The sequence below is a fragment of the Bos indicus x Bos taurus genome, chromosome 12 (assembly GCF_003369695.1).
Source record: "Bos indicus x Bos taurus breed Angus x Brahman F1 hybrid chromosome 12, Bos_hybrid_MaternalHap_v2.0, whole genome shotgun sequence".
NCBI classification, from domain to species: domain Eukaryota; kingdom Metazoa; phylum Chordata; class Mammalia; order Artiodactyla; family Bovidae; genus Bos; species Bos indicus x Bos taurus.
Window position 1 is genome coordinate 70,427,722 of NC_040087.1, and position 13,571 is coordinate 70,441,292.

Sequence of the window (13,571 nt, forward strand, 5' to 3'; positions counted from 1 at the left end):
CCTGTGAGTTTAGACATAGCCTTTTCTTAAACTTCTCCAGGGCACAAGAACTCAGACTTCCCCCAGTCATCCATGCTGGTCCCAAACTCACCTCCAGTGCTTGGCTCATGCCGTCCCCTCTGCCTGACATCTCTTTTCTCCTTTCCTCACCTTCTAGTTCTTTTTTTTTTTTTTTTTTCCCCTCTGTGTAACACTTTAGAGTTTTTTTTTTTTCTTTTTTTTACTTATTTTTAAAAAATTTAATTGGAAGCTAATTACTTTACAATATTGTATTGGTTTTGCCATGCATTGACATGAATCCACCATGGGTATACATGTGTTCCCCCTCCTGAACCCCCCTCCCACCTACCTCCCTCCCTATCCATCCCTCACTGGGATGACCCAGAGGGATGCATGTTTTTTAAATTGGAGAATGGGACTAGGTGACTTGTTACTTGGCTGCCAGTTCTTTTCCTCCATCATTTGTTTAAGGTACATTAGAAGCCAAGTTTTTAGTACTGCATATGACTTCTGTGGAAAGGCCTTGGTTTATTTTGCTTGTCATTCCGTTGGTTTGAAATTCTTACTAAAGTCAAGAATTTCAAAGTGATTTATTACTCACCAGTATATCGCCTCAAACATTAACATTGCTTCATTGATGCTTAGTAGAATGAATACTTAGACCCATGTGTAGGGTTAACTTGAATTTGAAACTAGGTATCTAGAATTTGACTCTTACTTTGTGTCTGGAATTTGTTGATGGTAGTTCTTGTTTGACCACTGAATCCCTGTCGTAGAAAGACTCTGATGCTTTTCTGTGTATAATGTGTCCTAATTCACGCTGACCAAGACCTCTGGTGGAATCTAGACAGGTCTTTTTGAAAGTCTCACAAACTTGCTTTTTCTGAAGCAGTATCCACATCTACTCCATCTTGCTGTTGTTCACCTTGGTGAAGCCCACAAGTCCTTCCAGCTGCACTTATTAAAGCCCTGCTGTGTGCCCTGAGACTGACGCCCTTAGAGATGTCACTGCACAAAACCTCTTAGTTTACAAAGCAAGATGGTCAGCCATGAGACAGGAAGGACCTATACTGGACAGAATTAAGGGACACTAGGATGCTCAGCTCTCATTCCTGCCTGTAAGGAACCTGTCTCTACGTGGAGCTTGTTAAGACAGAGGGCCGGGGAAAGGTCAGCAGCTCAGTTCAGTTCAGTCACTGAGTCATTTTTGATTCTTTGTGACCCCATGGACTGCAGCATGCCAGGCCTCCCTGTCTATCACCAAATCCCAGAGTTTACTCAAACTCATGTCCATTGAGTTGGTGATGCCATCCAAGCATCTCATCCTCTGTCATCCCCTTCTCCTCCTGCCTTCAATCTTTCCCAACATCAGGGAACGATGTCCTCCTTCTCCTTCCCCTCCTCCTTCTCCTCCTTCTCCTTCTCCTCCCTCTCCTTCTCCTTCTTCTTCTTCTTGTCAGTGGGAAATGTTCTGCATAATCTTGAGTCTAGAGTGACCTTGTGAAATTACAGGAGGCTCACCCTGCCTCTGGCATCATATGTTCTATGCACACAGTCCGGTGGTTTAGACATAGCCTTTTCTTAAAGTTGTCCAGGGCACAAAACCTCAGACTTCCCCCAGTTATCCATGCTGATCCCAAACTCACCCCCAGTGCTTGGCTCATGCGGTCCCCTCTGCCTGACATCTCTTTTCTCCTCTCCTCACTTTCTCGTTCTTTTGACTTATTTTTTTTAACTTTAACTGGAAGCTAATTACTTTACAATATTGTATTGGTTTTGCCATACGTTGAAATGAATCCACCACGGGTATACATGTGTTCCCCATCCTGAACCCCTCTCCTACCTACCTCTCTCCCCATCCCATCCCTCACTGGGATGACCCAGAGGGATGCATGCTTTTTAAACTGGACAATTGGACTAGGTGACCTGCTACTTGGCTGCCAGTTCTTTTCCTCCATCATTTGTTCAAGGCTCATTAGAAGCCATGTTTTTAGTACTGGTATACAACTTCTGTGGAAAGGCCTTGTTGGTTTATTGTGCTTGTCATTCCGTTGGTTTGAAATTCTTACTAAAGTCGAGAATTTCAAAGTGGTTTATTCCTCACCAGCATATGGCCTCAAACATTAAAACTGCTTCATTAATGCTTAGTAGAATGAATACTTAGATCCACATGTAGGGTTAACTTGAATTTGAAACTAGGTATCTAGAATCTGACTCTTACTTTGTGTCTGGAATTTTTTGTTGGTAGTTCTTGTTTGTGGAGAAGGAAATGGCACCCCACTCCAGTACTCTTGCCTGGAAAATCCATGGATGGAGGAGCCTGGTAGGCTGCAGTCCATGGGGTCGCCAAGAGTCGGACATGACTGAGTGACTTCACTTTCACTTTTCATTTTCATGCGTTGGGGAAGAAAATGGCAACCCAGTCCAGTGCTCTTTCCCGGAGAATCCCAGGGACAGGGAAGCTTGGTGGGTTGCTGTCTATGGGGTCGTACAGAGTTGGACACGACTGAAGTCACTTAGCAGCAGCAGAAGTTCTTATTGACTTCTGAATCCCTGAGGTAGAAAGACTCTGATGCTTTTTTGTGTATCAGATCAGATAAGTTGCTCAGTCATGTCCGACTCTTTGAGACCTCATGAATCGAGCATGCCAGGCCTCCCTGTCCATCACAAAGTCTCGGAGTTTACTCAGACTCACATCCATTGAGTCAGTGATGCCATCCAGACATCTCATCCTCTGTTGTCCCCTTCTCCTCTTGCCCTCAATCCCTCCCAGCATCAGAGTCTTTTCCAATGAGTCAACTCTTCGCATGAGGTGGCCAAAATACAGGAGTTTCAGCTTTAGCATCATTCCTTCCAAAGAAATCCCAGGGCTGATCTCCTTCAGAATGGACTGGTTGGATCTCTTTGCACTCCAAGGGACTCTCAAGAGTCTTTTCCAACACCACAGTTCAAAAGCATCAATTCTTCGGCGCTCAGCTTTCTTCACAATCCAACTCTCACATCCATACATGACCACAGGAAAAACCATAGCCTTGACTAGACGGACCTTGGTTGGCAAAGTAATGTCTCTGCTTTTGAATATGCTATCTAGGTTGGTCATAACTTTCCTTCAAAGGAGTAAGCAACTTTTAATTTCATGGCTGCAGTCACCATCTGCAGTGATTTTGGAGCCCAGAAAAATAAAGTCTGACACTGTTCCCACTGTTTCCCCATCTATTTCCCATGAAGTGATGGGACCAGATGCTATGACCTTCGTTTTCTAAATGTTGAGCTTTAAGCCAACTTTTTCACTCTCCACTTTCACTTTTATCAAGAGGCTTTTTAGTTTCTCTTCACTTTCTGCCATAAGGGTTGTGTCATCTGTGTATCTGAGGTTATTGATATTTCTCCCAGCAATCTTGATCCAGCTTGTGTTTCTTTGAGCCCAGCGTTTGTCATGATGTACTCTGCATAGAAGTTAAATAAGCAGGGTGACAATATACAGCCTTGATGTACTCCTTTTCCTATTTGGAACCAGTCTGTTGTTCCATGTTCAGTTCTAACTGTTGCTTCCTGACCTGAATACAGATTTCTCAAGAGGCATATCAGGTGGTCTGATATTCCCATCTCTTTCAGAATTTCCCACAGTTTCTTGTGATCCACACAGTCAAAGGCTTTGGCATAGTCAATAAAGCAGAAATAGATGTTTTTCTGGAACTCTCTTGCTTTTTCCATGATCCAGCAGATGTTGGCAATTTGATCTCTGGTTCCTCTGCCTTTTCTAAAACCAGCTTGAACATCAGGAGGTTCATGGTTCACATGTTGGTGAAGCCTGGCTTGGAGAATTTTGAGCATTACTTTACTAGCGTGTGAGATGAGTGCAATTGTGCGGTAGTTTGAGCTTTCTTTGGCATTGTCTTTCTTTGGGATTGGAATGAAAACTGACCTTTTCCAGGCCTGTGGCCACTGCTGAGTTTTTCAAATTTGCTGGCATATTGAGTGCAGCACTTTCACAGCACCATCTTTCAGGATTTGGAATAGCTCAACTGGAATTCCATCACCTCCACTAGCTTTGTTTGTAGTGATGCTTTCTAAGGCCAACTTGACTTCACATTCCAGTATGTCTGGTTCTAGGTCAGTGATCACACCATCATGATTATCTGGTTCAGAAGATCTTTTTTGTACAGTTCTTCTGTGTATTCTTGCCATCTCTTCTTAATATCTTCTGCTTCTTTTAGGTCCATACCATTCCTGTCCTTTATCGAGCCCATCTTTGCATGAAATGTTCCTTTGGTATCTCTGATTTTTTTGAAGAGATCTCTATTCTTTCCCATTCTGTTGTTTTCCTCTATTTCTTTGCATTGATCGCTGAATGCATCTTTGGAACTCTGCATTCTTCAGATGTTTATATCTTTCCTTTTCTCCTTTGCTTTTCACTTCTCTTCTTTTCACAGCTATTTGTATGGCCTCCCCAGACAACCATTTTGCTTTTTTGCATTTCTTTTCCATGGGGATGGTCTTGATCCCTGTTTCTCATACAATGTCACGAACCTCATTCCATAGTTTATCAGGTACTCTATCTCTAAGATCTAGGCCCTTAAATCTATTTCTCACTTCCACTGTATAATCATAAGGGATTTGATTGAGGTCATACCTGAATGGTCTAGTGGTTTTCCCTACTTTCTTCAATTTAAGTCTGAATTTGGCAATAAGGAGTTCATGGTCTGAGCCACAGTCAGCTCCTGGTCTTGTTTTTGCTGACTGTATAGTGCTTCTCCCTCTTTGGCTGCAAAGAATATAATCAATCTGATTTCGGTGTTGACCATCTGGTGATGTCCATGTATAGAGTCTTCTCTCGTGTTGTTGGAAGAGTGTGTTTGTTATGACCAGTGCATTTTCTTGGCGAAACTCTATTAGTCTTTGGCCTGCTTCATTCCGTATTCCAAGACCAAATTTGCCTGTTACTCCAGGTGTTTCTTGACTTCCTACTTTTGCATTCCAGTCCCCTATAATGAAAAGGACATCTTTTTTGGGTGTTAGTTCTAAAAGGTCTTGTAGGTCTTCAAAGAACCATTCAACTTCAGCTTCTTCAGCATTACTGGTTGGGGCCTAGACTTGGATTACTGTGATATTGAATGGTTTGCCTTAGAAATGAACAGAGATCATTCTGTTGTTTTTGAGTTTGCATCCAAGTACTTCATTTTGGACTGTTTTGTTGACCATGATGACTACTCCATTTCTTCTGAGGGATTCCTGCCCGCAGTAGTAGATATAATGGTCATCTGAGTTAAATTCACCCATTCCAGTCCATTTCAGTTTACTTATTCCTAGAATGCCGACATTCACTCTTGCCATCTCTTGTTTGACCACTTCCAATTTGCCTTGATTCGTGAACCTGACATCCAGGTTCCTATGCAATATTGTTCTTTACAGCATCGGACCTTGCTTCTATCTCCAGTAACATCCACAGCTGGGTATTCTTTTGCTTTGGCTTCATCCCTTCATTCTTTGGAGTTATTTCTCCACTGATCTCCAGTAGCATATTGGGCACCTACTGACCTGGGGAGTTTCTCTTTCAGTATCCTATCATTTTGCCTTTTCATACTGTTCATGGAGTTCTGAAGGCAAGACTACTGAAGTGGTTTGCCATTCCCTTCTCCAGTGGACCACATTCTATCAGGTCTCTCCACCATGACCCACCCATCTTGCACTGCCCCATGGGCATGGCTTAGTTTCATTGAGTTAGACAAGGCTGTGGTCTTAGTGTGATTAGATTGACTAGTTTTCTGTGAGTATGGTTTCAGTGTGTTTGCCCTCTGATGCCCTCTTGCAACAGCTACCATCTTACTTGGGTTTCTCTTACCTTGGGTGTAGGGTATTTCTTCACAGCTGCTCCAGCAAAGCGCAGCCATTGCTCTTTACCTTGGATGAGGGGTATCTCCTCACCGCCACCCTTTCTGACCTTCAATGTGGGATAGCTCCTCTAGGCCCTCCTGCGCCCGTGCAGCCATGGCTCCTTTTTGTGTATAATGTGTCCTAATACACTCTGACAGAGACCTCTGGTGGATTCTAGATGGGTCTTTTTGAAAGTCTCACACACTTGATTTTCTGAAGCAACATCCACGTCTACTCCATCTTGCTGTTGTTCACCTTGGTGAAGCCCAAAAGTCCTTCCAGCTGCATTTATTAAAGCCCTGCTGTGTGCCCTGAGATCAACACCATTAGAGATGTCACTGCACAAAACCTCTTAGTTTACAAACAAGACGGTCAGCCATGAGACAGGAAGGACCTACACTGGGAAGGATTAAGGAACACTAGGATGCTCAGCTCTCATTCCTGCCTGTAAGGAACCTGTCTCTACATGGAGCTTGTTAAGACAGAGGGCTGGGAAAAGGTCAGCAGCTTAGTTCAGTTCAGCCACTGAGTCGTGTTCGACTCTTTGTGACACCATGGGCTGCAACACACCAGGCCGTCCTATCACCAAATCCCAGAGTTTACTCAAACTCATGTCCATTGAGTTGATGATGCCATCCAACCATCTCATCCTCTGTTGTCCTTTTCTCCTCCTGCCTTCAATCTTTCCCAACATCAGGGTATTTTCAAATGAGTTCTTTTCATCAGTTCTTTGCATCAGGTGGCCAAAGTATTGGAGTTTCAGCTTTAACATCAATCCTTCCAATGAACATTCAGGACTGATTTCCCTTATGATAAACTGGTTGAATCTCCTTACAGTCCAAGGGACTCTCAGGAGTCTTCTCCAACACCACAGTTCAAAAGCATCAATTCTTCAGTGCTCAGCTTTCTTTATAGTCCAACTGTCACATCCATATATGACTACTGGAAAAACCATAGCTTTGACTACCTGGATGTTTGTTGGCAAAGTAATGTCTCTGGTTCTTAAGAAGCTGTCTAGGTTAGTCATAACTTTTCTTTCAAGGAGTGAGCATCTTTTAATTTCATGGCTGCAATCACCATCTGCAGTGATTTTGGAGATCCCCAAAATGAACTCTGTCACTATTTCCAGTGTTTTCCCTTCTATTTCCCATGAAGTGATGGGTCCAGATGCCATGATCTTCTTTTTATGAATGTTGAGTTTTAAGCCAACTTTTTCACTCTACTCTTTTACTTTTGTCAAGAGATTTTCTAGTTCTTCTTTGCTTTCTGCCATAAGGGTAATGTCATCTGCATATTTGAGGTTATTGCTACTTCTCCCTGCAATCTTGATTCCAGCTTGTGCTTCATCCAGCCCAGTATTTCTCATGATGCCCTCTGCATACAAGTTAAATAAGCAGGGTGACAATATGTTGTTCCATGTCCAGTTCTAACTGTTGCTTCTTGACATTTAGAGGGTTTTAATACAGGATAGTAAGCGCTGAGTGAAAGCAGAAGTGGCAGCTGGAGGCTTTCACTGAAGTTGGAAAGTTCCCTGTGCCCAGGGATGGGCAGGAAGTGCCCCAGGGGCCTCAGGCTGGTCAGGTATGTGGAGCCTGAGAAGACAACCCAGTTCTTTTTTTTTTTTTAATTAATTAATTAACTAATTTATTTTACTTTACAATATTGTATTGGTTTTACCATACATTGACTTGAATCCGCCATGGGTGTACATGTGTTCCCCATCGTAAACCCCCCTCCCAATCCCTCCTCATCCCATCCCTCTGGGTCATCCCAGTGCACCAGCCCTGAGCACCCTGTATTATAAATCGAACCTGGACTGGTGATTTGTTTCACATATGATAATTTACATGTTTTAATGCAATTCTCCCATATCATCCTGCCCTCGCCCTCTCCCACAGAGTCCAAAAGACTGTTCTATACATCAGTGTCTCTTTTGCTGTCTCCTATACAGTGTTATTGTTCCATCTTTCTAAATTCCATATATATGCATTAGTATACTGTATTGGTGTTTTTCTTTCTGGCTTACTTCACTCTGTATAATAGGCTCCAGTTTCATCCACCTCATTAGAACTGATTCAAATGTATTCTTTTTAATGGCTGAGTAATAGTCCATTGTGTATATGCACCACAGATTTCTTATCCATTCATCTGCTGAGGGACATCTAGGTTGCTCCCATGTCCTGGCTATTATAAACAGTGCTGTGATGAACATTGGGGTACACATGTCTCTTTCATTTCTGGTTTCCTCGGTGTGTATGCCCAGCAGTGGGATTGCTGGATCATAAGGCAGTACTATTTCAAGTTTTTTAAGGAATCTCCACACTGTTCTCCATAGTGGCTGTACTAGTTTGCATTCCCACCAACAGTGTAAGAGGGTTCCCTTTTCTCCACACCCTCTCCAGCATTTATTGCTTGTAGACTTTTGGATAGCAGCCATTCTGACTGACGTGAAATGGTACCTCACTGTGGTTTTGATTTGCGTTTCTCTGATAATGAGTGATGTTGAACATCTTTTCATGTGTTTGTTAGCCATCTGTATGTCTCCTTTGGAGAAACGTCTTTCTAGTTCTTTGGTCCACTTTTTGATTGGATCATTTATTTTTCTGGAATTGAGCTGCAGGAGTTGCTTGTATATTTTTGAGATTAATTATTTGTCCATTGCTTCATTTGCTATTATTTTCTCCCATTCTGAAGGCTGTCTTTTCACCTTGCTTATAGTTTCCTTTGTTGTTCAGAGGCTTTTAATTTTTATTAGATCCCATTTGTTTATTTTTGCTTTTGTTTTCAATATTCTGGGAGGTGGGTCATAGAGGATCCTGCTGTGGTTTATGTTGGAGAGTGCTTTGCCTATGTTTTCCTCTAGGAGTTTAATAGTTTCTGGTCTTATGTTGAGATCTTTAATCCATTTTGAGTTTATTTTTGTGTATGGTGTGAGAAAGTGTTCTAGTTTCATTCTTTTACAAGTGGTTGGCCAGTTTTCCCAGCACCATTTGTTAAAGAGATTGTCTTTTCTCCATTGTATATTCTTGCCTCCTTTGTCAAAGATAAATGTCCATAGGTGTGTGGATTTAACTCTGAGCTTTCTATTTTGTTCAATTGATTTATATTTCTGTCTTTGTGCCAGTACCATACTGTCATGATAAGCGTGGCTTTGTAGTAGAGCCTGAAGTCAGGCAGGTTGATTCCTCCAGTTCCATTCTTCTTTCTCAAGATTGCTTTGGCTATTTGAATTTTTTTTTTGTATTTCCATACAAATTGTGAAATTATTTGTTTTAGTTCTGTGAAAAATAACATTGGTAGCTTGATAGGGATTGCATCTAGTAGTATACTCATTTTCACTATATTGATTCTTTCAATCAATGAACACGGTATATTTCTCCATCTATTTGTCTCCTCTTTGATTTCTTTCACCAGTGTTTTATAGTTTTCTCTATATAGGTCTTTTGTTTCTTTAGGTAGATATATTCCTAAGTGTTTTATTCTTTTTGTTGCAATGGTGAATGGAATTGTTTCCTTAATTTCTCTTTCTGTTTTCTCATTGTTAGTGTATAGGAATGCAAGGGATTTCTGTGTGTTGATTTTATATCCTGCAACTTGACTATATTTATTGATTAGCTCTAGTAATTTTCTGGTGGAGTCTTTAGGGTTTTCTATGTAGAGGATCATGTTATCTGCAAACAGTGAGAGTTTGACTTCTTCTTTTCCAATTTGGATTCCTTTTATTTCTTTTTCTGCTCTGATTGCTCTGGCCAAAACTTCCAAAACTATGTTGAATAGTAGTGGTGAGAGTGGGCACCCTTGTCTTGGTTCAGACTTTAGGGGAAATGCTTTCAATTTTTCACCATTGAAGATAATGTTTACTGAGGGTTTGTCATCTATAGCTTTTATTATGTTGAGGTATGTTCCTTCTATTCCTGCTTTCTAGAGGGTTTTTTTTTTATCATAAATGAATGTTGAGTTTTGTCAAAGGCTTTCTCTGCATCTATTGAGATAATCATATGGTTTTTATTTTTCAATTTGTTAATGTGGTATATTACCTTGATTGAGTTGTGGATATTGAAGAATTCTTGCATCCCTGGGATAAAGCCTACTTGGTCATGATGTATGATCTTTTAAATATATTGTTGGATTCTGTTTGCTAGAATTTTGTTAAGGATTTTTGCATTTATGTTTATCAGTGATTTTGGCCTATAGTTATCTTTTTTTGTGACATCTTTGTCAGGTTTTGGTATTAGGGTAATAGTGGCCTCATAGAATGAGTTTGGAATTTACCTTCCTCTGCAATTTATCTGGAAGAGTTTTAGTAGGATAGGTATTAATTCTCTAATTTTTTGGTAGAATTCAGCTGTGAAGCCGTCTGGTCCTGGGCTTTTGTTTGTTGGAAGATTTCTGATTACAGTTTCAATTTCCATGCTTGTGATGGGTCTATTAAGATTTTCTATTTCTTCCTGGTTCAATTTTATTTTATTCATTTATTTTTTTAAATTTTATTTTATTTTTAAACTTTACATAATTGTATTAGTTTTGCCAAATTAGAAAGTTTTACTTTTCTAAGAATTTGTCCATTTCTTCCAAGTTGTCCGTTTTATTTGCATATAGTTGCTGATAGTAGTCTCTTACAATCCTTTGTATTTCTGTGTTGTCTGTTGTGATCTTTCCATTTTCATTTCTAATTTTGTTGATTTGATTTTTCTCCCTTTGTTTCTTGATGAGTCTGCCTAATGGTTTGTCAATTTTATTTATCTTCTCAAAGAACCAGCTTTTGGTTTTGTTGATTTTTGTCTTTTTGTTTCTTTTGCATTTATCTTTGCTGTAATCTTTAAGATTTCTTTCCTCCTACTAACCCAGGGGTTCATAACTTCTTCCTTTTCAAGTTGCTTTTGGTGTAGAGTTAGGTTATTTATATGACTTTTTTCTTGTTTCTTGAGGTAAGCCTGTATTGCTATGACCGTTCCCCTTAGCATTGCTTTTACAGTGTCCCATAGGTTTGGGGTTGTTGTGTTTTCATTTTCATTCGTTTCTATGCATATTTTGATTTCTTCTGTGATTTGTTGGTTATTCAGCAGTTGCGTTGTTCAGCCTCCATATGTTGGAATTTTTAATAGTTTTTCTCCTGTAATTGAGATCTAATTTTACTGCATTGTGGTTAGAAAAGATGCTTGGAATGATTTCAATTTTTTTTTTTTAATTTACCAAGGCTAGATTTATGGCCCAGGATGTGATCTATCCTGGAAAAGCTTCCGTGTGTGCTTGAGAAAAAGAAATTCATTGTTTTGGGGTGAAATGTCCTATAGATATCAACTAGTTCTAACTGGTCTATTGTATCATTTAAGGTTCGTGTTTCCTTGTTAATTTTCTGTTTAGTTGATCTATCCGTAGGTGTGAGTGGGGTATTAAAGTCTCCCACTGTTACTGTATTATTGTTAATTTCCCCTTTCACACTTGTTAGCATTTGTCTTACATGTTGTGGTGTTCCTATGTTGGGTGCATATATATTTTTGATTGTTATATCTTCTTCTTGGATTGCTCCTTTGATCTTTATGTAGTGTCCATCTTTGTCTCTTTTCACAACCTTTGTTTTAAAGTCTATTTTATCTGATATGAGTATTGCTACTCCTGCTTTCTTTTGGTCTCTATTTGCATGGAATATCGTTTTCCATCCCTTAACTTTCAGTCTATATGTGTCCCTTGTTTCAAGGTGGATCTCTTGTAGACAACATATATAGGGGTCTTGTTTTTGTATCCATTCAGCCAGTCTTTGTCTTTGGTTGGGCCATTCAACCCATTTACATTTAAGGTCATTATTGATAAGTATGATCCCATTGCCATTTACTTTATTGTTTTGGGTTCGAGTTTATACACCCTTTCTGTGTTTCCTGTCTAGAGAAGATTCATTAGCATTTGTTGGAGAGCTGGTTTGGTGGTTCTGAATTTTCTCAGCTTTTGCTTGTCTGTAAAGCTTTTGATTTCTCCTTCATATTTGAATGAGATCCTTGCTGGATACAGTAATCTGGGCTGTAGGTTATTTTCTTTCATCATTTTAAGTATGTCCTGCCATTCCCTTCTGGCCTGAAGAGTTTCTATTGAAAGATCAACTGTTATCCTTATGGGAATCCCCTTGTGTGTTATTTGTTGTTTTTCCCTTGCTTCTTTTAATATTTGTTCTTTGTGTTTGATCTTTGTTAATTTGATTAATATGTGTCTTGGGGTGTTTCTCCTTGGGTTTATCCTGTTTTGGTCTCTCTGGGTTTCTTGGACTTGGGTGATTATTTCCTTCCCCATTTTCGGGAAGTTTTCAACTATTATCTCCTCAAGTATTTTCTCGTGGTCTTTCTTTTTGTCTTCTTCTTCTGGGACTCCATGATTCGATGTTGGTGTGTTTAACATTGTCCCAAAGGTCTCTGAGGTTGTCCTCATTTCTTTTAATTCCTTTTTCTTCTTTCCTCTCTGATTCATTTATTTCTACCATTCTATCTTATACCTCACTTCCATTATTCTCCTGTTGGTTCCCTCCAGAGTGTTTTTTATCTCATTTATTGTATTATTCATTATATACGGGCTATTTTTTATTTCTTCTAGGTCCTTGTTAAACATTTCTTGCATCTTTTCAATCCTTGTCTCCAGGGTATTTATCTGTAACTCCAATTTGTTTTCAAGGTTTTGGATCATTTTCACTATCATTATTCGGAATTCTTTATCAGGTAGTTTCCCTATCTCTTCCTCTTTTGTTTGGTTTGGTGGGCATTTATCCTGTTTCTTTACCTGCTGGGTATTTCTCTGCCTTTTCATCTTGTTTATATTGCTGTGTTTGAGGTGGCCTTTCTGTATCCTGGTAGTTGGTGGTTCCTCTTTATTGTAGCACTTCCTGGCTTTGGGTGGGGTTGGATGCGTGGCTTGTCAAGGTTTCCTGGTTAGGGAAGTTTGTGTCGGTGTTCTGGTGGGTAGAGCTGGATTTCTTCTCTCTGGAGTGCAATGAAGTGTCCAGTAATGAGTTTTTAGATGTCAGTGGGTTTTGTGTGAGTTTGGGCAGCCTGTATATTGAGGTTCAGGGTTATGTTCCTGTGTTGCTAGAGAATTTGTGTGGTATGTCTTGCTCTGGAGCTTGTTGGCCCTTGGGTGGTGCTTGGTTTCAGTGTAGGTATGAAAGTGTTTGATGCATTCTTATCTATTAATGTTCCCTGGAGTCAGGAGTTCTCTGGTGTTCTCAGGATTTGGACTAAGCCTCCTGCCTCTGGTTTTCAGTATTATTCTTACAGTAGCCTCAAGACTTCTCCATCTATACATCACCAATGATAAAACATCTAGGGTAATGGTGAAAAGTTTCTCCAGAGTGAGGAACACCTGGAGAGGTACATAGAGTTACATGGAGAGGAGAAAAGGGAGGAGGGAGATAGAGGTGACAAGGAGGAGAAGAGGGGGAATCAAAAGGGGAGAGAGCAAGCTAGCCAGTAATCATTTTCCTATATGCTCTCCACAGTCTGGATCCCTCAGAGATGTTCACAGAGTTAAACAGAGAAGAGAAGAGTGAGGAAGGAGACAGAGGTGGCCAGGAGGATAAAAGGGGGAATCAAAAGGAGAAAGACAGATCCGGCCAGTAATCAGTTCCCTAAGTGTTCTCCACAGCCCAGAACACACAAAGAGATTCACTGAGTTGGGTAGAGAAGAAAAGGGGGAAGGGAGCGATAGAGGTGACCTGT

At 40.3% G+C, this 13,571-nt stretch overlaps 1 protein-coding gene across 3 annotated transcripts in view; it reads left to right on the plus strand.

Annotated features, from left to right (window-relative positions):
- The window catches only part of LOC113902484 (multidrug resistance-associated protein 4-like), a 327,639-nt gene that overhangs the window by 159,505 nt on the left and 154,563 nt on the right, over positions 1-13,571 (plus strand). The window lies entirely within an intron of this gene.